Source organism: Stenella coeruleoalba (assembly GCF_951394435.1).
Source record: "Stenella coeruleoalba genome assembly, chromosome: 5".
NCBI classification, from domain to species: Eukaryota; Metazoa; Chordata; class Mammalia; order Artiodactyla; family Delphinidae; genus Stenella; species Stenella coeruleoalba.
The window spans coordinates 26077656-26098455 of record NC_137150.1 but is presented as its reverse complement, the minus strand read 5'-3'; the positions used below and the strand labels follow the sequence as shown (position 1 = coordinate 26098455).

General features: G+C 47.4%; 1 protein-coding gene across 5 annotated transcripts in view; it reads left to right on the top strand.

Moving 5' to 3' along the window:
* PXYLP1 (2-phosphoxylose phosphatase 1) overlaps positions 1 to 20800 on the top strand; it is a 68668-nt gene that overhangs the window by 7355 nt on the left and 40513 nt on the right. Inside the window, exon 1 of one of the 5 annotated variants that reach the window (XM_079922775.1) lies at positions 5822 to 5864. The exons of the other annotated variants lie outside the window; for them this stretch is intronic. The gene's annotated coding sequence lies outside the window, so the exon portion shown is untranslated. Of the gene's footprint in view, positions 1 to 5821; positions 5865 to 20800 lie in introns of those variants that run through there. 5 annotated transcript variants of the gene reach the window in all.

The window sequence follows — 20800 nt, the reverse complement described above, 5'->3', positions numbered from 1 at the left end:
CCCTCCTTGCTCCACGTGTTCTACAAAGAAACTCCAGTGTGGCAGCCTGCCCAGCCAAGCCCTTGCCATCCTGCGGTGGCCCCCAGCGGCGGGCTGAGGACTAGAGAAGCCTGTGATTGCTGCCTCAGAACTCGAGCGCTCCTCTGCCTTGCGTGATTAGCACACCCGCTGCTCTGCACTGGAGTTCTTTGTACTCATGAAACAGCAGTCAGACTGGAAGCCTGATAATAAGTTCTCTTATTGGAGAGCCTGCTTATTTTATTCATTTTTAAACTTCTGGAGTCTGAAGTCAATGAGGCTTTGTCTTTTTTTCTTAAAACACTTTCCCCATTCTTGGAAAGTAAAGAAATGGCAAGTAATGCCATTCATTAAAAAAAAAAAAAACATTTGTGTGTAGGCAGCATTGAGTTAAAAGGAGGAAAACCTTTTCTCTAGTTTCCGGTTTGTTCCCTAGCTGCTCTGACTTCTCTGGTTTGGTTGCCTCTTGATTTCCCAGATGGGGTTGACTTCTGTCACCAGTTTGTCTCCATCACGGTTCTTAATGGAAGCACAGACCTGAGAGTCGGAGCTTGGACATTTATGGTTGAAGGTCATGGCTTAGACGTTTGATTCTTTGGGCTCTGTCTTCAAGGTGAAACATGACTCTGTCTTTGAGAAAGAGAGTATATTTTAGGAGATCCGAATATCAATAGGCAGGATGATCTAGGCCAGCCTGCCTCATCCTCGGTTCACGTAATTTCCAGCGTTTCTGAGTCAGCGGCGTATGTGTTTTTATGTTCTCCTCTTGTGCATCTTGCTCTAATGACTGCTGACTATCTTGAAACAGTTGCATCAATTGATGGTGTTTAGGGACTCAACATGCGGCAAGTAGTTGCAGTTGCCTGGCTCGGCCGAGCATAGCACGTTCTCGCTACTCGCTTTTTTATAGCTTGAGGGGTGTTTGCTGTGTGTGCCCAGTGCCAGAAAGGGAGTGGGGAACTCCTTGCCTCAGTGCACACCCACCCACCTCGCCCCCTGCCCCCACCCCCAGGACATAGTGTGTCACTGCAGCATCCGTTCCCCCTGCACGCAGGTTGTCTGCTCAGAGGCCTTCTCCCCAGCTTGACTGGGAGCTTCTGGAGGGCAGGGGCTACACCCAGCTCACCCCTGAATCTTCATCCTTAGCCCAAGAACTGGCATGAAATAGGCCTCAATAAAGGTTGGGTGAATGAATGGTTGCAAAGCGGTTAGGATTGTGTTTGGCTGCAAAGCAACAGAAAACCCTACCTTAGTGGCTTAAGTTGACAGTGGTTTATTTTTCTCATGTAACAAGATGTTTGAAGGTAGTGGTTGCTGGCATTGGTCTCAACAGCTGATGTCTGTCTGGACTGACACTCTGTTATTTTCTCGGCCTTTTCTTCATGATGGCAAAATGGCTGCTGCAGGAAGGAGACACCAGCCACATGGGTACCTTTTATTAGGAAAGCAGACATCTTCCCCCAAACATCCAGCAGACCTCCTCTGATGTGCCATGGCCAGAACTGTGTCACACGGTCACTCCCAGTTAAAATGGCCATGTGAGCATTTAGCAGGGCACATTGCTGCTTAGAACAGTTAGGGAGGCTCCCCGCTGAAACAAACAAACCGAATACAGCTGACCCTTCAACAACACATGGGTTTGGGGCACTGACCTCCCCCAACCCCCAAGTAAAAAATCTGCAGGTAACTTTATAGTTGGCCCTCCATAGCCACAGTTCCGCATCTGTGAGTTCAGCCAGCCTCAGATCACGTAGTACTGTATTTACTATTGAGAAAGATTTGCCTATAAGTGGACCCATGTTGTTCAAGGGTCAGCGGTACATTTAATGACTCAAATATGGCGGACATTTACATTTTGCTCACACAAAGTCCAAAATGGCTGTTCCTGATTAGGGAGGTAGGGCCTCTTTTCCAAAAGGCCGTTCAGGGACCCAGGCTCTTAAGGCTGCCATGCTCATTTGCATCAATCAGTGGAAGAGGAAGGGACATGGAGGATGGAGTATGGGAAGATTTTATGGGCCAGACTTGAAGATGGAGGATTACTTCCACTGACATTCCATTGGCCAGGGCTCAGTCAGATGACCACACTTCCTGCAAGGGAGGCTGGGAAATGTGATCCAGCCCTGTGCCTAGGAGGAAGAGGAGATGGGTCTCATGGTGAGCTGGCCATCTCTGCCACACTTTCCCTCCCCCGCCCCCCACCAAATCAAGATTCTGTTGGCAAGGAAGGAATGAATATTGAGGGGCAACTGGAGGTGTCTGTCCTGGAAGGAAATGCTGTGCTAAGAAAGCTCCAGCCAAAAATAGTCTCTATTCCCAGATCATGTGTCTTAAATCCTGGCCTCTGTTCCCGTCTTTGGGAGCCGGACTAACAGGACAATGGAAAGTCCTCATTATCCCTCTTTCTTAACTCAGGCCATGTTCTTTTTTTTTTTTTTGCGGTACACAGGCCTCTCACTGCTGTGGCCTCTCCTGTGGCGGAGCACAGGCTCCGGACGCGCAGGCTCAGCGGCCATGGCTCACGGGCCCAGCCGCTCCGCGGCATGTGGGATCTTCCCGGACCGGGGCACGAACCCGTGTCCCCTGCATCGGCAGGCGGACTCTCAACCACTGCGCCACCCGGGAAGCCCTCAGGCCATGTTCTTAACAGCTTTGAGGGAGTGAGTCCTAGTGGATTCCCTTCAGCAGTTGGAGGTTACCCCAGAAGAAATGGCCTTCAGCCTCAAGACCAGAGGAGCCTCTGAGAACTCGAGCCCGTGAGAACTGCTTGCTCATGAGCCTTCCAAGTGCCCCCACTCACCCATCCTCCCAACGTTTCTCCTCCTCTCCATCCACCACCCAGCCCCCCTCCAGAGGAGGAGAGGCCACAGCAGAGTGACCTCAGCTTCCCACTTAAACCCACTGAGAAGTATTTCGCTACCACTTCCTGCTGTCTTTTCCCGGTTACCTTGTTGGTCAGTGGTTCATTGATCTATTGGGTTTCAGTGCTTTGTTCTTGTTCAGTTTGCCGTAGGTTTCAGTGACAGGTGCTTCTCCAACCACAGCATCCTTCTTGGTGTCCTTTCTTCCCTCCGTCCCTTCCTTCTTCCCACACACATCTAATGACTACCTGCTGCTTTCTCAGCTCCGCATCCACCGAGCCCTGGGGGGAGGTGGGCGAGGAAGCTGACACAAGCCTGTGGCGTTGAGGAGTGTTGTGGGAGGGCTGTGGTTGCCCCGTGTGGGAGGACCTCACCCAGCCTTGGGTTCAGAGAAGGCTTCTAGGGGGAGGTGGGATTTGAGCTGAGTTTAAGGATGAGCGAGTTAACAAGGTCAAGAAGGCGTCTGGGCCGAGAGAGTGAGATGGCACAGACACTGAGTCAGCGGAAGGGGCTCTTGGGGTTGGGGGGACCGGTAAGTGCAGTGCGCTGGAGTTGATGCACCGGGACGTGCGTCGTTCACTCATTACGCACTCCTGTGCTCCAGGCCCTGGGGTTAGAGCAGTGGACGAGGCAGATAAAGTCCCAGCCCCAAGGGAGCTCGAGGTCTGGGCTGTAATGGGGGATGAAGCTGCAGAGGAGGGTGGGCTTGGCTGCTGTCCTAGACTCTGCTCAGAAGGGTTTGCTGTTGGAGTCCGAGTAGGATGTGGGCCCCGTTGCCTGTGCCCTCGCCTCTTGTGCCCTGTCCCTCTGTCTCCAACTGCCGTCTGGTCCTTTGCATGACACAGGCTATAAAAATAGACGCTGGCATCAGAACACCAGCATGTAGTTGGTGAGGAAAGCTGGAGACTGTCACTACGTATCAAGATACGCACCAGCTAGATTTTTGGTGGAGCTCGTTCTTGGAGCCCCAAGGATAACGTCCTAAAGTTTGCTTACAATTTTTTTTTTCTCCTTTCAACTCATACCAACGCTTCTGGCCACTTGGCTGAGAATGAATATGTACTGGTTGTGCCGATTCCCCACCTATGCGCTCGTTGAAATGAACGTTTAATGCTGAGATCCACCAAGTGAGGACTGGCCTTGCCCTGGGCCAGCCTGATCGGAGGGGCTGAGTCATCTCCACAGGGCAGTCCATCCAGGGTTCGCGTCCAGGTGAAGACTCTGGTCAGCACTACCTGAGAAGGGACCAGCTCTCACCAGCCTGAAAGGTTTTGCTCATCTCCCCAAGGAAATGAGGGCTGAGCCAGGGTTTGGAAGAGCTGTCAACTGCCTTTTCTGTGACGCATGGGGGCAAGCGTGGTTTCTTTCTTTCTCCCTTCCCAGCCCTGTTTATTAAGGTGGAATTGACAGTGCTGGAGGCCGGGGGCGGAGTGCAGAGAGAGGAAGCTTCATGCTAGTCTGAGCTCAGGGCTGAATGAAGGACACTTTGTTTCCAGATAGAGGGATCTCAATCCGTAGGCCAGTCCTATGGTGTTTATTGGGTACCTTTTTGGAGCCAAGTGCTATAGGGAACGTGCATAATAATAAAATGAGGAGAAGGACATCACATTACAACCTGGGATGTTGTGATTTATAAAAAGAAGTATATATTTGTTCTTCGTCACTGTTTGTGGCACGGAGCTCCTACAAATCTTGATGTTTCCTAGAGGAGACTGGAAAGGTGTCTTTTATTATGTTAATGAGGTGACTTTTGGAAAGACCCTAGGGAACCTAAGGATGGGGGCTGGTTGCCAGGAGAACCAACCTTGTGATTAGAGGATTGGAACTTTCAGTCCCACCCCTGACCTCTGGGCAGGGGTGGGGGGCTGGAAGTTGAATCCGTTGCCATTGGTCAATGATTTAATCAGTTATGCCTATGTAACGATGACCTTGGTTCTTGTCTTCTTTGAAAAAAAAATTTGGAAAGAGATGTAGGTTGTAAAGCAGGTAAAGTGTTTATTAGAAGCAGAGTACGTGTGAAAAGGACATACGGGTGGACTCGGAGGGAGAGTTGCCCTTTTCGGGTGACTTCAATTGCTCATATGGGGCATTTTTCCAGGTTTCCCCGGGCCAATCATCTTGCTAGTTGTCCGTATCTGATCTGATTTTAGGGCCCTGCCCAATGTGTGTGCGCATCTTTTAGCCAAGATGGATTCCAGTGTGAGGGTTTCTGGGAGGCTGGCAGGACATATTATGGGCTGGCACTTCCTCCCTTCCCTGACCCCTGGGCAACCTTTCAGTGCACATGTAGTTTGGGAGGTCTCCTTGACCCCAGGAATGAGAAATACGTGGCTTCCTTTTTCACCCAAGCAGGGATCAGCTTCTGCAGAGAATTATCTTTATCTTGAAGTATCTGTCCTCAAGAGACAAATTCCAGCTGCTCAGCTGGGGCCCATCTATCTCCTCCCTCAATGATGCCTCCATAAAAACCCAAAGGACACAGATTGGAGAGCCTCCAGGTTGGTGAACGCGTGGAGTTGTAGGGAGAGTGGGAGAGAGTGGGAAAGCTGTAACACCTTTCCCACATACCTTGCCATGTGCATCTCTTCCATCTGGCCGCTCCTGAGTCAGATCCTTTTGTAATACACTGGTAATCTAGTAAGTAAATTGTTTCTCTGAGTTCTGTGAGCCCCTCTAGCAAATTAATTGAACCCAAAGGGAGGGGGGTCGTTGGAACCTTCAGTCTGTAGCCAGTTAGAAGCACAGGTGACAACCTGGATTTGCGGTTGGCATCTGAAGTGGTAAGGGGACAGTCTTGTGGGATTAAGCCCATAACTTGCGAGATCTGAGGCTATTTCCAGGTAGACGGTGTCAGAGTTGAGTTTCTCGACTGAAAAAAATGCATAACCTAAAATTTGAGAATTATGTTTTATTTGGCAGACGAAGCTGAGGACTTAAGTCCAGGACACAGCATCTCAGATGCTCTGAGAGACTGCTTCTGCAGAGGTAAGGGAGGAGCCGGGATATGTAGGAAGTTTTGCTACAAAGATCACGCAGTCAGAACATCAAAAGATTACTGTTAATTAAAGAAAACCAGACATCACAAGTTAAAGAATTTAGCGCTTTTCTACGTGTGGGAAGATGCAAAGGTCAGGGCTCGTTGAAATCATTCCTTTGATACGCACCTCAGCTCTCTAGGGCCAGTATCTTGTGCTCTCTCATCCTAGTCTCCTCAGGGTGCACCTTGGGGGGTGGGGCGAACAGCCAGCTGGTGTTGGAGAAACGCTTGGTGCTGTGGGGAAGAAAACCCCACACACACTGGAATTAGATGAAGAATCATTAATACCCTAAGTGCTTTCCAGGAAATATCTAATCCCTTCGACAAACCCAGGAATGGGGAATTTTACATTCCCCTAGAATGTAAGCTCTGCGCGGGTAGGAGTTTGGACTGATCTGGTCACTACTCATCCCCAGTTTCTATGACTGTACTTGGCATACAGCAGATGCTCAGTAGCTATTTGTTGGATAAATAATTGAATCACCATTTACAGGTGAGGAATCTGCAGCTCAGAGAGGTAAGGCAACTTGCCTGAGGTGCCACAGCCTGGATCTCAACCCCAGGGGAGGTATCATGAGCTGCGGCTTGGGGTTCCCAGCCCTGTTGCCCTTGGAATACGGATTACTTCTAGGATAGCGCTGCCCAAGTGCAGCACAACCGTGACAAAACCTTGAGCTGAGTGGCCCAGAAGGTGGTCTGTCTTCCTTCTGCCAGTGCCTTGTAACTCGAGGGTAGGCTGAATATGCAGGAGTGTACCCATCAGCAGATGGATGCGTTCGGGAACCTCCCGTGGCTCTCTTCTCCTACGGGAACCTAGTCTGGTCCCAACCGTTCTCCACCTGTTCACCGATGAGTCGCTGCGTAAAGCCTGTCATCAGTCGACGGTTCAGGGAGGACTTGGCTGCCCTGCCGCCGGCTCTGTACCACCGCCCACAACCTTCGCCCTCCTCCAAATGCCTGCTCACATCAGGAGCGCCCGCTGATGTCCTCCTTGCCCTTTTAGTTTTGACACAGTTTCTGCCGCTTCCCTGAGGCCTTCTCTGGCCATTCTAGCACAAGCCACCACCATCCCCCTGCAGCCCCAGTCTGTTTGTACAGTGCATTTCCTAATGGTGTTCCTGGAACCCTGAATTCTGCAGTGTGATGGGGCTTCTGCTGAGTGGGGCATGAGGCCCCTCCTAGCATACTCTGCCTTTATCTTTCTAACACATCAAGTTCCATGTTGCATTGTGTTTTCAAAGGGGGTACTCTTTCAAAACCACTGGTCTCTTTATAATTTATCCTGTACCCACCTTGTGACTTCTTGCTTAACTGCATGGTAAATAAATTTTACAGCTTGCTTTCTTTTCTGATTTTAAAAGTAAGACATGTCTACTTAAGAAAATTTGGAAAATGCAGAAAATTACCAAGGAGAAAAGAAATCTTCTAAGATCCCACCACCTGCTTAAAGAAATGTAAGCCAGTCTTCTGTCTTGACATTTGTTTGTTTTAATTAATTAATTAATTTATTTTGGCTGCATCAGGTCTTAGTTGCAGGATGTGGGATCTTTCATTGGGGCGCGGGCTCTTCATTGTGGTGCGCCGGCTTCTCTCTAGTTGTGACCTGTGGGTTTTCTCTCTCTAGTTGTGGCACACGGGCTCCAGAGCGTGTGGGCTCTGTAGTTTGTGGCATGCGGGTTCTCTCGTTGAGGCGCGTGAGCTCAGTAGTTGCGGCGCACGGGCTTAGTTGCCCCACGGTGCGTGGGATCTTAGTTCCCCAACCAGGGATCAAACCCGGATCCCCTGCAATGGAAGGTGGATTCTTTACCACTGGACCACCAGGGAAATCCCAAGATTTGTTTGTTTTAAAGAAAATTAAGATTACTTGTAATCCCAGCTATAAGCACTCGTAACATTAAGGGCATTTTTTTCCTCTTTCCATTTTTTTTTTTTAATTGTTACTTGTGTTATTTTTTAAAAATAGTAATAGGTTCAAAGTTCTGAAGAGGAAACAATAAAAAGTCCCACTCCCGTCCCTGTTTCAAACCACTCAGTCCAGTTTGGTAACATATCTTCTTTATAACATAATTGAGTTCAAACATAATTGTATTAGAGCTTGCTTTTTTCATTTAGCAGTATCACATTTTCTTCTATCATTACTAATCTTATAAAATTTGTACACAACATGTTGTAAAAAGAAAGCATTAAATATGTAAGTAGGTATCGAAAAGTACAAAATAGAGGTTAAAAGTCCACCCCTGTTAATTTAGGGGGCTGTCTCCTTCCAAACCTTTTTCTAGAAGTTTACATGTTGTCTTAAAATTTCCATATGTCTGTTGAGATATGCAAATGTACATTCTACCTACATGAGATGCTCCTGTATCTGTTATGCTGCTGCCAGCACCGGCCCATCTGTCTTTCTCTGGGCAGTGTCTCCTGGAGGTTTGTCCACCTCCACACATAAATCTACCTCTTCCTTTTAAGGCTGAATCATGTTCCACTGTATGGACAAACTAATTTTCCAGCCATTTCTGTACACGTGAACATTTCAGTTGTTTTCAGATTTTTGTAGTTATTCCTATTGCTGCTTTGTACACACAAGTGAGCAATTTTGGGAACTAGATACCCAGAATACGAATTCTTAGGGCAAAGGGCATGTGTGTTTATTGTTTTAATAAGACCACTGGTTCTCTACAGATTCCAGTCCAGTTAACCCTCTCACCAACAGTATGTGAAAGAACTCATCCCTTTCGAGACTAGCATTCACCGGAGATGAACAATCTTTTATTTTTTTGCCTATCCGAAGGGTGAGAAATGCCATGTCATTTTTTAAAAAATATTATTTATTTATTTATTTTTGGCTGTGTTGGGTCTTCGTTTCTGTGCGAGGGCTTTTCTCTAGTTGCAGCGAGCGGGGGCCACTCTTCATCGCGGTGCACAGGCCTCTCACTGTCGTGGCCTCTCTTGTTGTGGAGCACAGGCTCTGGACGCGCAGGCTCAGCGGCCGTGGCTCATGGGCCTAGCCGCTTCGCGGCATGTGGGATCTTCCCAGACCAGGGCTCAAACCTGTGTCCCCTGCATCGGCAGGCAGATTCTCAACCGCTGCGCCACCAGGGAAGCCCGCCATGTCATTTTAAAGTTTGTATATCTTTCCATCCTAGTTTTCCAAGCATATACATATATATTAGCGTCATGCAGTACATGGTTCTGTGTGCTTTTTTTCTTTTTCACATTAAGTCACATTAAAATTTTCATATTGTCTTTTCCCAGTCATTGCGTTGTCCTCAAAAGCTCAGTTGTTCGGGGGTGGTGTCTTAACTGAACTATTGCAGATCACCTGGAGTTTATTTCTGTCCTCGATCTCCAAAGACCCTGGGAATGACAAGGAAGAGAAAAGAAACCCTCTGTAGAGAACTGACACAGGTCTGTCCAGTAAACTGGAGCCAAATTGAAATCTGAATTCGATGTTTGCTCAGGGGCTCACCCTGTAGGCGTTTGGCAGGGAGGTGCCTAAGGAATCAACATGAGCTCTTGTTTCATGTAGGTATCGAATACCATGTGTCCAGTGGTAAGACGCCTCACCGGTTTCATGTGTTCCATTATAAAAAGCGCCCAGCTTTGTTTGTTGTTACAGCGCGTTTAACATCCGTGAAAATATCCAGGAGGCAGTGTAGTGTAATGGGAATAGCATTGAACTGGTGAGGCAGAGAGCTGGTTCCAGGTTCCAGCTCTTCCCCTGACTGCTGTGTAGACCTGGAGAAGACACTCAACCTCTTGGGTCTCCCGGGATCTGTGTGGTGAGGATGACCAGGGTGTGAGTAGATTTGGAAAGCCTGGTGGCGGATAGGCTAGTAGTTATAGGCCAATTCTAACTCAGTATTAATGAGAATTCTAAGAATTCTCAGCTTCTAATAATGGGATTGGCTGTTGTGGTATCATAAAAAACTTAATAGTTGGTCTTCGTCCCAGGTTCCTGGCACACAGCTCCTAAAACCCTTGGAATCTGGAGTGCCAAGAGTGTCTCTATGCTAATGAGATGACAGGTTGTGGTGGGGAGGCTACATAGCTTCGGGCTGAGGGCCTGTGTCTAAAAGACCAAGAAATGACTAAAGGGTTGTAATGATTAGCCCCACCCCGGATTTCCCGGTCGGTCGGGAAGAGAAGAGAGCTGGAGGTTGAATTCAGTCCTTCAGGGGCCAGTGATTTAATCACTCTCGCCTACATGAAGCCTCCATAGAAAACTCTAAACAGCGGGGTTCAGAGAACTTCCAGGTTGACAAACAGAAAGGTGCGGGGAGGGTGGCAAGCCTGGAGAGAGCGTGGAGGTCCTGTGCCCTTGCCCCATACCTTGCCCTTTGCAGTTCTTCTCTTTGGCCGCTCCTGAGTTGTATCCTCCATAATAAATCAATAGTAAGTAACAGAGTTACTTATTCTGTTTCCAGATTTGTGAGCTGTCCTAACAAATGATCAAACCTGAAGTAGGGGGTTGTAGGAACCCCCCTGGCTTTGGAGCCATAGCAGGACAGAAGCGGGCAGCCTGGGGACCACGACTTGTGACTGGCCTCTGAAGTGGGGCAGTCTTTGGGACTGAGCCCTTCAACCTGTGGAGTCTGAAGCTAACTCTGGGCGGTCAGTGTCAGAAGCGAATTGAATTGTGGGACACCCAGAGCTGGTGTCCGGAGAACTGGAAAATTGGTTGGTGTGAGAAAAAAGCCCCACATGTTTGGTGTCGCAACTATTGTGAGTAAAAACAGCTGAGCTGAATATCGTCCTTCTCCAGAAATGTTCTGACGTGCCGTCAGCCGGCTCTGTGCCAGGCTTTGTCCAGTTCCGGAGACACACTTGTGAACAGACAGACCCCGTCCCTGCTGTCGGGTGGCTTACGGTCAATCGCAGGTGACAGCGGGCCAGCCAGGGATTTCAGCGTGCTTGGTTATGTAATGACAGTGCTGAGGAGTGTCATGAAGGAGAAGCACAGGGTGACTTGACAGTGTCAGACAGGATGCTGATCTAGATAGGGGAGTTCAAGGACAGCTGCCCTGAGAAAGTGATCCAAGGGCTGACTGGGAGTCAGCAAGGTAGGAAAGAGGGAGGGACAGGAGAGGCAGCGTGCCGGCCGGAGGAAGGCAGGGAGGATAGATTGCTGGTGGCTGGAGTGAGCCTATTCTCTGTTCATTCATTCGTTCATGAATCTGACAGATATTGACTGAGGACCTGCTCTGGACCAGGCATCGTTCCTAGCACTGGGGATACAAGAGCAGGGAGCAGGGCTAAAGTTCCTAGCCTCATGCCGCTCACTGTTGCTGCAAAGCAAATCATCCTCAAACTGGATGCTTAAAACAACCCTCCTTTTACTCTCATTCTCATGGTTTGGAGGTGAACCAGGCCCAGACAGTGATTCTCACTCAGATCTCTCACACAGTCCTTCAGGCAATGGCTGGTCTGGAATCATCTGAATGTTCCCCCACTCACATGTCTGCTGTTAGGCATCCCCACCCCCGGGTGCCCTCTCATGTGGTCTCTCCTGCGTCGTGGCCTCAGAGCTCTGAAGCAAGTGACCCAGGAGAGAGAGAGCTAGGTAGGATCTGCATAGACTTTTCTGACCTGGTGTTGGAGCTCACACAGCTCACATCATTTCTATGCCTTTCTACTCCTCAAGGCAGTCCAACGCCTGTTGCCAAGACCTAGAACCTCCTCCTGGTGGGAGATGTAACGGAGAATTTGTGGACGTGCATTAAAACCACCACGCTCTCGTGCTCTGCTCTCCCAAGCGTTTCAGCCTTGGCTTCAAGCTTACCTCCCTGCCATGGCTCACTCACCAGAGTCTTCCCGAAAGAAGGCAGCCTAATGGCCCCTGGGGGTTCCACCTCCCTCCTCTGCCCGAGCAGCTTCAGAACGGTACAGTTTTCTCCACCTCAGGTTCTTTCCTGTGAGGGGTTGTGCCCCTTGTGGGACTAGCACCCCAGGCAGGCATCTGCCCAGCTGCCCCACCTCCTAATGGGTTGTCAGAGGACAGGCATGGACACAGGTCCCAAGTCTCCAAGGAGCAGGGCTCTTCTGTGGGGCTGAGACATGGCCAGGATGGCTGGAGGGCTCTCGTGTATGGGCTTGAGGTGAGGCTGGGCCTGCAGGCCACGGGCAGGGTTTGGTCATCATCCCAAGAGCATTATGGGAAACCACTAAAGCGCCAGCGTTCTAATGACCACCTGCTGGGAAAATGAGAGAAGACTGTCCTTCTGGGGACAACAGGAGTTTGGTTGAACATGGTTTTAAATGAATCTGTTAGAATGGTTCGTTTTTCTTACAAAGGAAGATATCAGGTATGTTCCTAACTTGAGGAAAAGGAACCGATCTCCATCCTGATTGGATCAGTCATAACAAGACTAGTGATAGGGCAGTCTGCAGTTAGTTATCACAAGGTTGGTGGGCAAAGCCAGTCTTCCATAACCAACAGTTCACAGCACTGTTACTGAACACGATCCGCAGCAAACACTCGCACCACCGTGATGTCCTGTGATACACACAATAGTGCCCCACGAATAACGCCACAGATTTTGGAAGATGACTGTTAAGGCTCTAAATATTACAGGATAGCTCTTTGCCCTGTTTAGGAGACATACTTAGAAACTCAATTTAGAAACTCAATTTTATGGTGAGAATACAGAATAGGTATTTGCTCATGTAGCCTGAGTTTGTGGAAACTGGTGAGTAAACAGGGTTCATGACTGTCCCTGTGCTCGGCATTCTCAAAAGCTCTTGCATCGACAGCTTCTCCCTTCATGTTTCTCATTAAGCATCGCTGACTTTTCTTTTTAGGACCCCTAGTAAAGTACAAGTAAGTATGACTTACTTTGGAAAACTTGAAAGGACCTGCCATCCACTGAGTGAGATGGCTGTCTTTGTTCCAAGGTCTCTCCCTCTCTCAGCTCCAAGTTAGGGTTCAAGGCAAACGTCATATTCCAGATGACAGAGTGATTTAAAGATGTAAATAGTCAGAACTCTCCAGAAAATGTTGCCTGATAATAAGCTTAGGGGGTTAGCCCTAATCTGTACATTTAAATATTCCTAGAAAATGCTTGCTCCAAAGCAAAAAAAAAAAAAAAAAAAAAATTTATTGGTATATTTTCCAGTGGGTAGCAGACCCATGAGCAGAAAGGAACTAACCGTTACTGAGTTACTGTGACTCAGGTGTTTTGTGAATATTTTGCTTAATCTTTATCAAAAGCCTACGTGTATGGGAGTTCCCTGGTGGCACAGTGGATAAGACTACAAACTCCCAATGCGGGGGGCCTGGGTTCGATCCCTGGTCAGGGAACTAGGTCCCACGTGTGTGCTGCAACTAAGAGTTCGCATGCCACAAGTAAGGAGCCCGCATGTCGCAACTAAGACCCGGCAACTAAGACCAAATAAATAAATATATAAATATTTTTTTAAAAAGCCTATGTATGTGGACAAGTAACTGTTAGGGTTAGTGTTAAGCTGCTATAACAAATAAACCCCTGAATTTCTGTGGCTTAACACAATAGATTATTTTTCCCTTACAAAAATGGTCCAGTTTGGTTCCAGGACAATGGTATCAAGGTTGGTGGTGTGTGAAAGTGGTGGGAGCTCTGTTGCACACAGATTTGGGGCCCCAAGCTTGTGGAAGCTCTGCTTCTGTGGCATGTGACTTTCAAGTTTGCCTTTTTCTCTTTTCTTTTGGTTATTTTATTTTATTATTTTTTAACACTGTCCATTCATATTTACTGAACATCAATTTATATTCTATCTTCTTTTTTCCTCCAGTTTTATTGATATAATTGACCTACAACATTGTGTTAGTTTAAGGTGTACAACATAATGGTTTGATACATGTGTATATTGCTAAATAGTCACCACAGTAAGTCTAGTTAATATCCATCACCTCACAGAGTTATAAAAAATGTTTTTCTTGTGATGAAAACTCTGAAGATCTACTCTCTTAGAAACTTTGAAATATACAGTAGAGTATTGTTAGCCATAGTCACCATGCTGTACATAACATCCCTATAACTTATTTATCTTATAGCTGGAAGTGTGTACCTTTTTACCACCTTCACCCATTTCGTCTAATGCCCACCCTCCACCTCTGGCAACCACCAATCTGTTCTCTGTTTCTGTGAGTTCAGTTTTTTGTTTTTTTTTAAGATTTCACATATAAGTGAGATCATACAATATTTGTCTTTTTCTGTCTGACTTATTTCACTAAGCTTAATGCTCCCAAGATCCATGCATGTTGTCACAAATGGTAGAATTTCCTTCCTTTTCATGGCTGAATAACATCCCATTGTGTATGTGTGTGTGTATATATAAAGAACCTAAGTGTCCATCAACAGATGAATGGATAAAGAAAATGTAATATATGTATATAGATATAGATATATATCTTGGTTATTATAAGTAATGCCGCAGTGAACATGAGATGTAGATATCTCTTTGAGGTAGTGATTTTGTTTCCTTCAGACATACACCCAGAAGTGGAATTACTGGATCATATAGTTATAGTAGTTCTATTTTTAATTTTTTGCAGATCCTCCATGCTATTTTCTATAGTGGCTGCACCAATTTACATTCCTACCAGTAGTGCATATGGGTTCCCTTTTCTCCACACCCTTGCCAACACTTGTCATCTCTTGTCTTTTTGATAATAGCCATTCTAATAGGTGTGAGGTGATGTCTCAATATGGTTTTGATTTGCATTTCCCTGATTATTGGTGGTATTGAACATCTTTTCAGGTACCTGTATGTCTTCTTTGGAAAAATGTCTATTCAGTTCCTCTCCCTTTTTTAAATCAGATTTTTTTTTTTTTGCAGCTGAGTTGTATGAGTTCTTTATATATAGTTTAGATATGAATCCCTTATTTGATATGTGATTTGCAAATATTTTATCTCATCACATAGGTTGCCTTTTCATTTTGTTGATGATTTCCTTTGCTGTACAGAAGATTTTTAGTTTGATATAGTCCCACTTGTTTATTTTTGCTTTTGTTACCTTTGCTTATGGTGTCCACAGGAGCCAAAGGAGTTTACCCTCTATGTTTTCTTCTGGGAGTTTTATGGTTTCAGGTCTTATGTTCAAGTCTGATCCATTTTGAGTCAATTTTTGTGTATGGTATGAGACAGGGATTCAGTTTCATTCTTTCACATGTGGCTGTACAGTTTTCCAATACCATTTATCGAAGAGGCTATCCTTTACCCGTTGTGTGTTCTTGGCTCCTTTGTTGTAAATTAATTAATCATATATGCATGGGTTTATTTCTGGGCTCTCTGTTCTATTGATCTATGTATCTTTTTATGCCAGTAGTATACTGTTTTGATTACTACAGTTTTATAATACAGCTTGAAATCAGGAAGTGTGATGCCTCCAGCTTTGTTCTTTCTCAAGATTGCTTTGGCTAATTGGGGTCTTTTGTGGTTCCTTACAAATTTTAGGGTTGTTTTTCTATTTCTGTGAAAAATGCCATTGGAATTTGGATAGAATGTGTAGATTGCTTTGGTTAGGGTGGACATTTTAAGTTCTTCTAATCCATGAACATGGAATATCTTTCCATTTATTTTCCCTTCCGTTTCTTTCATCAATGTCTTATAGTTTTCAGTGTACAGATCTTTCACCTCCTTAGCTAAATTTATTCCTGGTATTTTATTCTTTTTGATGCAATTGTAAATGGGATTATTTTCCTAATTTCTTTTTCTGGTAGTTCATTTTTAGTGTATAGAAAGGCAACTGATTTTTGCATATTGATTTTGTAGCCTGTAACTTTACTGAAATTGTTTATTAGTTCCAAGTTTTTGGGTGGAGTCTTTAGGGTTTTTTTGTATATAATATTACATCATCTGCAAATAGAGACAGTTTTACTTCTTCCATTCTGATTTGGATGCCTTTTAATTCTTTTTCTTGCCTAATTGCTCTGGCTAGGACTTCTAGTACTGTGTCGAATAAAAGTGGCAAGAATGGACATCCTCATCTTGTTTCTGATCTTAGAGGAAAAGTTTTTAGCTTTTCACCATTATATATATGAGTATCATTGACCTTGAGGCTTGTGTTTCATTACAACTTTAAGCTGAATCAGTCTAAATGGAGCTTATTACAGTGTTATTCCCTACTTTATGGGAAGGGAGCTGGGACTAATAACAGTTCAAATTCCTTCCAAGATAAGTGTCTGTGGTTCTCTGTGACCGTGTTCTTAGCTCTGTTTTTGCTCTACCTGTCTCTTTATACATGCAAAGAAACCAAAAAAACCAAAAAAAGGAAACAAAAAAAACCAGTTTTGAGAGTTTCTCAAAACATCTGAATCAGAGAATCCTTGGATCTCAGCACATGGCTGCTCCTACAGGTCACCCATGCCAGTCCCTCCACAGCACCTCCAGCAGGTAACTGCCCATTTGACCACCTCCTTGGGCAGGAGGGCTCATTCTGTATTGACACTGATGCTGCCAGCCTCCCACTGACTCGCCCAGCAGTTTTCCGAAAGTTTTTTTAGAGGCATGGAGTTCCTGCCCACCAGCACTGGCAGTGATGTTGACACACAGAGGACCTGGGGCCCCACGCCTCATCGTGACCGAGTCACGGGATGGGCCGGCAGTGAGCACAGGTTTTGTCAAAGCTCTGTAGGTGAGTGTGCTCCCAGCCTGAACAAGGCCTCCCTGGGAGAAAAGCCTTGATCCGTTGCGTGGATGAGCGCCCCATTCATGTATCCACCCAGAGAAAAATTCTATTTCCATGTAGTACTGTTAACATAGAAAAAAGGCAGCTTTCAGAAAGCATAAGTGGCCTTGGCAAACTGCACTTTCAGGCGTGCCTGGTTCACTTTGGACAGCTGAGATTCTCAGGACAGTGTGAGCTTTTTGGTTTTTTTTTCCTTTAAAATTTTGACTTCCTCACTGAAATCTTCAATTGTACATCACTTATAGTTCCAGTTTTACAGCCCTGCCTATTTAATCCTTTTGTGCTTTCCTTGACATTTTAAGAAACTTTTAATTGACACAGTTTGCTTGCAAAATAAAAAGAATCAGTTTTTAAGTGGCTTTGTGGTGCGTAAGGCATGCCAACTGCGTGTTCTCCCTTTTTTGTTGAGGTACTTATCGTTGCTCTTGACATTCTAAAATAAGAATGCCAGTTTCAGATGTGACGCTTCTAAAACTTAAGAAAGAGCAAAGCAGCCAAGTTGGCTGGCACCCAGACTTCTCGCCAAATGTCAAGAAAAACATCACTGAAGAGTACATAAAAGTGCAAATCCTGGCTTGCTGAATTATTTATTTCAGTCTCTTCTGGTCCTGAGAAACGATCAGTAGCCCTGACAAGTTTATCCTTTGTCGAGCTGGAAAAAACCTCAAAGGGAAGAGTGGTGGGCATGTGTAGCTCACAAATGCAGGGCAAAAAAAACCCTTCATTATTTCAGGGATTTAAAAATACTAAGTCTGCAGATTTATCTGCCTCAAAATCCTTTTTGGAAAGAAACGATAGTTAAATATTTCATGCTGCATATTTCAGCACGTGTGAAATACGGAAAAAAAGTCTTGTCAGTAGAACATGTAGTCAGTAGTCTGAGGGATGCTGCTGTGCTGGTTGTACCCAAGCAAACTGATGCTCGTTAAACATATAATTATAACGACATGTGCTTTGATTGCTAGATCTGAAAAGGGCTGGTACTGTCATCAGATGACTGGGTTTGAGAATAATTTTTTAGAGTCATTGTGTGTGTGTGTGTGTGTGTGTGTGTGTGTGTGTGTGTGTGTGTGTGTGTTGTCAAATCTTCTCCAGCTGTGGGTTGTTACAGGCATCCCCTCCCTCCCTCAGTCCTAATAGAACTCCGATTCTGTTCACCATCTCCCTCCCTGCATGGGCCTCCACCAGGAGGTGAATCCTGATTGGTTTCACCCAGTCTCAGCGGTCCATTCGTGGTGCTGGTGATCAGTTTGGGGCATGGGCATGTGACACAGTTCTGGCTGTTAGACGTTTGGGGAAGTCCGCTGGAGGGTTTCTGGGAAAGGCATCCTGGCGTCCAGTAGAAATGTGCAGGATCATCCCTTCTGCCTCTGCCTGTTGCCAAGGGTGATGCCTAGAGAGTGGTCACCATCTGTGATCCTTGGGTGGAGCCATCCTAGGGACACGACAAACACAGAGGATGGCAGAGAGCCCGGAGATGGAAAGATCCTGACTTCCTGATGATGCCTTTGAGTTGCTGAATTAAGCAACCCTGCTGCAGCAGTTCCTAGCACTGTGACTCATGTGAGAATGTCGATGGGTCCCTTTGCGTTAGCAGGGTTTTCTATTACCTGCAGCCAAGCCATCTTCATAGATATATGAATTGTTTGAGATAAAACAAAAAATATAACTCAAAAAGAACAAAGGGGGGCTTCCCTGGTGGCGCAGTGGTTGAGAGTCCGCCTGCCGATGCAGGGGACACGGGTTCGTGCCCCGGTCCGGGAAGATCCCACATGCCACGGAGCGGCTGGGCCCGTGAGCCATGGCCGCTGAGCCTGCGCGTCCGGAGCCTGTGCTCCGCAACGGGAGAGGCCACAACAGTGAGAGGCCCTCGTACCGCAAAAAAAAAAAAAGAACAAAGGTTACCCCGGCCACGTCTCATTTATATCACATCTAAGAGTGATGTTCAGCCTGGTCAGTGATGAGCCTAATGCCATTAATCAGGAGTGTGTGTGCTTGTTCATCACAGCCCCCAGAGGGAGCCGCATGGAGAGGACCCATGTTCTTTAGAGCTAGTGGTGAGTTCTAGTTAGGGGATTGCTCTGGCTGCTTTAGCAGAAATGACAATGACTTTTTTTTTTCTTTTTAATTTTTATTTTATATTGGAGTATAGTTGATTTACAATGTTGTGTTTGTCTTGGGTGGACAGCAGCCTGGTTCAGTTATACATATCCACGTATCCATTCTTTTTCACATTCTTTCCCATATAGGTTATTACAGAAATAACAATGACTTTAAAAGATTGTGAGATTGATTTTTCTCTCCCAAAACAGTTTGACCTGGTAGGCAGTTAAGGAGATGGATGACCCGTGGGGTCATCCAGGGTTCTTCTCTGTCATCTACAAGGATGTTGTCTCCATGGGCATCGAGAAAGCTGGCTCACCACCATGCCAGGGTGGGGGGTGGGGGGAGGGAGGAAGGGCAGAGCCGGGTAGTGTAGGCAGCCTCCTTTTGACCCAGCCTTGCACATATTACCTCCAGTCACAACTCATTGACCAGAACCTGGTCACATGATGACAGCTAATTGCAAGGGAGTCTGGGAAATAGCTATCTCTAGCTGGGTGGCCACATGTCCAGCTAAAACCTAGAGGATTCTGCCAGTAAGAAGGCGAGAATAGACACTGGGCGACAGTTAGGAGTGTCTGCCACATACGTGCCCTCTACGGTGAAGAGGAAGGAAGTGACTGAGGCAGAGTGCTGGCGGCCACTCTCTGGTTGTGAAGCAGGGGTGCGTGCCGGGAGGGCCAGGCTCCCTGAGCAGCCTGGAGCCTTGTGCTGGTCGTGACCTGCCCTTGGCCTGTCTTCCGGTCAGACAGGGGACTTGAACCAGGTGGTGTTTAAAACCTCTTCAAACTGACTTGGTCTGTTTGCCGCAGTGCAGGCATTTATCTCTAGGGTGGGCACGGAGACAAGGCGGCAGCAGGGTGAGGACCCCACGTGTGGGTGGTGGGTATTAAAGCCATGAGAGAAGTCACTGCTGACACTTACTGAGAGCTTATTAGGAGCCCGAAACTGGGCTGTGTCCCTTACAAGAATTAACCCCGTGAGCCTTACACACCCTGTGAGATGGATCGTTCCCATTTCATAGATGGGGCAGCTGTGGCTCAGAAAGTGTCAGAGCAGGGCTCTAGACCTGGCCAGCTGACCCCGGAGCCCACATACTTAACTCCACGTCGTGGGAAGGAGGACTGGGGCCTGCAGTGGGATTTGTGGGGTGTGGCCAGGTCATAGTGAGCCCGGAAAGCAGGGCCAGAGAGCGCTGGGCCTGATGCTGCCCTTATCCAGGGCCAGCTTCGGGCGTGATCTGCAGCGTTGATTGCTCCCCGCCCCCGACTGGTGACCCCGTAGCCAAGGAGGTGGGTGTTGCCACTCCGTGTCGCATCTGGGCATGATGCTGTCTTGGGTTACACCATCCCTCCCCAGCCCAAGGTAGAAGACAGGCTGTCCTTCAGGAGGAGAGCAAGGCGGGTGAGAGAGGCGTCCGGGAGGGTTGGTGTGAGGCACAGCGCAGAATGTTCCAGGGGCGGCACGTTGCGTGGCTCTCAGGCATCCTTTCAAGTGTCACCCCTGCTGAGAGGGGCAGGGAGGCCTCAGGGCCTGCTCCTGTCCTGTATTCCCAGCAGAGGCTGGTGCTGGGAAGAGAGAGAGAATCCCAGCCCTAGAAAATGAGGGTCAGTCCACGAAGTAGGCCTGTCCCTCAAGCTGGCACTGATTGGTGGCCTGGCTCCTGAGATCAGACCCCTCCCCTTGCTCCAACCTGGAGGTCAGTGGCTTTGGGCCCTGAGGGGACTCCGGGAAGGGAGTGGGCATCAGTGGGTGAGCAGTCCAGTCCCTTGGTGGTGGGATTCCTTGGGGTCCATTGATAGGTTGGCCTAGGTGGGGGGAGTGAGGCCCTTGTAGCCACCTGCCTGTTGGCGCTGGGTCACAGGCAAGCTCCCCGTGGAGGAGCAGACCCAGGTGAGGTGAGGGCTCCCTAGCCCAGCCCTGGTGGGGCCTCTGGGCAGCCGGCTGTCCCCGGGTGCGGCAGACTCACTGCAGGTGCAGCTGTGGGGTGGTGCCCGGACTAATCCGCCTCCCCGCTCTGGCTCCTCTCACACACAGAGATACAAACCCTCCTAGAGTCAGGACAGTCTTCCATAGTGCAGTTTCTTTGGTTCGTTCCTAAAACGCACATGTTTTCCT